The sequence below is a fragment of the Palaemon carinicauda genome, chromosome 16, assembly GCF_036898095.1.
Source record: "Palaemon carinicauda isolate YSFRI2023 chromosome 16, ASM3689809v2, whole genome shotgun sequence".
NCBI lineage: Eukaryota > Metazoa > Arthropoda > Malacostraca > Decapoda > Palaemonidae > Palaemon > Palaemon carinicauda.
In genome coordinates, this window is record NC_090740.1 from 71,487,525 (window position 1) to 71,491,942 (window position 4,418).

Genomic DNA, 4,418 nt, shown 5'->3' on the forward strand with positions numbered 1-4,418 from the left:
TTGAAAAACTCACAAAAGAACTTGGACTGTAGAAGAAAAGTCCAAAGCAGAAAAGCATTTCTTGTCCAATGCAATGCTCAATGTTGTCGATAAATAGTGGGTCAAACGTTTTGTCCTTTCTCTCTCTCTCTCTCTCTCTCTCTCTCTCTCTCTCTCTCTCTCTCTCTCTCTCTCTCTCTCTCTCTCTCTCTCTCTCTTTTTGCGTAGTCTTATGAAATTTCAATGAGAAATATATATCTTTGTAGTAATGTCCCTCCACAATTGAGCCATATGACTTTGATGTATTCTATTGACATAAGCAATTAACGTATTTCTTCCCCCAGAAGGCCAGAAAACATGAGGAGATTTTTTTTATTCCATCGTTTAGAAAAGCATTTTCCAAGGTTCGAATTTCCTTTAAAAACTTCAGAAAATAACCTTTTTAATAAACTTATTTCAAAATCGGGTTTGATCATGAATTTTTCCTTGTTTTTACGATCACCTATAGTGAGATCAAAAGATAAGCCAGGAATGACTGGAAAGATTATTTTGACAGGAAAGCAGATAAGCCTAACAAAGCTATGAATTCATGGAGTGGTTATGGTGTAGGAATTGCTCATAGAATTATTAATGAAATCTTACTGTGGCAAAGAAGAAGCATATACCCATCAAAAAGAGAGATGGATCTGTTATAACAACAGAAATGAAGAAAGGCAACATTAGATGGAACACTTTATTGAGGTCATGAATAGAAGATATGAAGGGAATAATTTGATTGATATACCTGAAGCTGAGGAAGACCTTGATGTGCCCATGAAGGAATTCAGTGTTTGAAGTCGAAGCTATCATTAAAAAATCAAGAGATGGAAAACCCGTGGATACGATGGAATAACTGCTGAGATGATATTGGCAAAATACTTAAACGATTATTTTGTAGTATGTGTCATGAAGTGGCAAAATATGATGAATGGGAGTTAGGAGTGTTGGTTAAAAAAAAAGGAGACCTGACTGATTTAAAAAATTACAGAGGAATTACACTTACGTCAGTTGTTATGAAAATAGTATGCTTATTCCAGACTACTGTAGAGAGAAAGATTGGTGAAAAGCTGAGATGAACAAACAGGATTTAGAGAAGGTAGAAGTTGTTTTGACCAAATTTTCATTTTAAGACATGTTGTACAGCAATGCGTAAAATATAAAAATCCACTTTTGATGGCATTTGTGGATTAAGAAAAAGCCTTTGATAGGGTACACCGGCAAAGTTTGTGGAGAGTCTTACGTTATTATGGAGTTCCTATCGAATTTGTAAATTTGATTAAGTCTATTCATTAGCATAGCAAGTGCAAAGTTAATGTTAATAGATTCCTAGGAAAAAAATTTCAAGTGAACACCAAGGGAATGTGCAGTCACCTTTGTTGTTTATCCTCCTCGTGGATTTTGTGATGCACATAACAGTTGGAGATGGTGGAGAAAGATTGGACTGGATTGTTAATTGGAAATTATTTGACCTAGAGTATGCTGATGACTCTGTCCTCATTAGCAGAACACCATGCTTTCTTACCAGAATGCATGAAATATCACAGGTGTGGCTCAAGATAGATAAAAGTAAGACAGATATGATGAGAACGGAATATACAATGGAAGACGAAATATCTTTGGAAGGAGAAAGAATTAATGAGTTAGAATCATTTTTGGGAACTATGATCTTTAATACAAGGTGTTTAGAATTGGAGTTTAATGAAAAATTTTAAAAAAGTAAGTCAGATAATGGCTAGGTTAAGTAAAATTTGGAAATCAGTTCACCTGAAATTACATATGAAAATCAGGCTATATATCAGTTTAGTTAGATCTGTGTGACAGTAGGGATATGAGTTATAGTATGACAATAAAACAGTACTCAACAGATTTCGTAAATTTGAGGAAAAAAAACCCAGAAGAATATTGGGAGTTAAATGGCAGAACAGGATTAGAATGAAACTATAAGAGAGATTACTTAAGTGCTATATGTGGATGAGACAGGGTCAAGGGTAGACAAAGATGGTTTGGGCATGCTCTTCGCACTCCCCAAGAGAGATTAGTTCACCATAAGTTTAATTGGGCCCCACAAGGCACTAGAAGAGTTGGAAGGCCCAGGCCTACATGGCTGAAGAATATGAAGCGTAAAGTAGGAGATAATAATGGTCGTAGGAGTAATGGGGGCTGGACTGCTATAGCCACCACTTTTTTTTTTACCGAAAATTTATTCTTTTATTTTTTACTTCAGAAAGAATTAAAAGATATTAAATATATTTAGTAACTCATTCTTTATAAGAATTATCATTCAAAAGCCATTTCTCCAATAGAAGGTTTTTTTTTTTCAATATGCATTTTCATGTTAGAGTAAGGAATTATTCTACTTTATATATATATATATATATATATATATATATATATATATATATATATATATATATATGTATGTATATATATATATATATATATATATATATATATATATATATGTGTGTGTGTGTGTGTGTGTATGTGTATGTGTGTATATATATATATATATATATATATATATATATATATATATATATATATACATATATATATATATATATATATATATATATATATATATATATATATTTATATGTATGGTGGAGAAAGATTAGACTGGATTGGTAACAGGAAATTAGGTGACCTAGAGTATTCTGATAAGGCTGTCCTAATTAGCAGAACACCACAGGATTTGCAAAGCTTACGTACCAGAATGCATGAAATGTCACAGGAGGTTGGGCTCAAGCTAAACAGAAGAAAGACAGAGATGATGAGAACGGAATGTTGTTTCTCTTTATTTTCATTGAATATTATCTTAGTTTTGCTCATATTCCTTATTAGTCCTACATTTCTGCTTTCTCTATTCAAATCTTTTATCCTCTTTTGCAATTCCTTCCATGACTCACTAAATAGAACCAAGTCATCTGTAAATCTCAAGTTTTTAAGGTATTCCCCATTAATATTAATTCCTACATTTTCCCAATCTATATTCTTAAAAACTTTTATGCACGCCGTGAATAACTTAAGAGACACGGGGTCTCCATGCCTAACTTTTTCTCAATCAGAATTTTCACACTATCTTTATATAGTTTTATTATGGCTGTACTACTCGTATATATTTCTTCAAGTGTTCTAACATAAGTATCATCTATTGCTCGGCTTTGAAGAGCTTTCATTACTGCTAAAAGTTTGACAGAATCAAAATCTTTCTCATAGTTTTTATATGCCATTCTTAGTGGTTTGTCATACTGTGTTGATTTTTCCCATAGCTGGCTAAATATAGGGATATGGTCAGTTGTTGGATGTCCACTAATAAAACCTGCCTGCTCTCTTGGGTGAATAAAGTCTAGCTTTCTTTCCATTTGCCTGATGTGATCTTTGTAAATATTTTATATATTTCTGAGAGTAAACTTATTGCGTGGTAATATTTCAGATCTTTTGTGTCTCTCTTTTTATGACATTATATAATGATAATTTTCTTTCCAAGCTGAAAGTATTGAGCAGTCTTGCAAATGTTTTGCGTAAAGTTCAGCGAGATTTACTAATATGAAATCTCCTCCGTCTATTATTAAATCAATGATTAGGTCATCTGCTTTTTCTCTTTTCATGCCTTTTAATGCTCTCTTTACTTCTACTGTTACTTTCGGTGCCGGCTCAAGTGTCTCACTATATCACTTATCAAAGTTATTTCTTATATCACTATTGCAAAGCAGTGCATAGAAATCCTCTGCAAGTTTCATTAATCCATCTCATTTTATTTTCTTTCTTTACGGGCTGCTTTTCTGTTCCTATACGACAGGGGAACCCTACTCTGTACAGGACCTCCACAGTCATTTTATCATGTTCGTTCGAAAGCATTCAACATTTCACACCACACATTGGTCGTTTACTGTTAAATCCACACTATCAAAGCACTTAGAGAACATGTAAGTTTTCAGTGTATTGTTGAAAGCCTTAATATCTCCAGTCTTTCGAATGTATAGTGGGAGCTTAATGTATAGTCTCAGGGCCGCATATTTAAAGGCTCTAGAGCCTACAGTAGACATACATCTAAGTTCCAGTAATTTTAAACCAGCTGTAACTATTCTCGTGTTAACACGATTTGTTGGCTGCACAGCATGTAGCAATTCTCTTAAGATATTTTGGACGCCCAGTTCTGATAACTTGATAGGTTATTGTACACATTTTTAAACTCGGTTCTCGCTTTAATAGACAGCCAGTGTAAATAAATTAGTATAGAAGTAGTCCTTTTCGAGGTGAGACACCTTTTATCAGTCTTCCTCCTCTGTTTATTATGTTTTGTAATTTCTTAAGTTGTACTTTTGGTAAATTGTAATAGATGGAGTTACAATAGTCAATACTGGTAATAACACAGTTTATCACAAGTTTCTTTACAG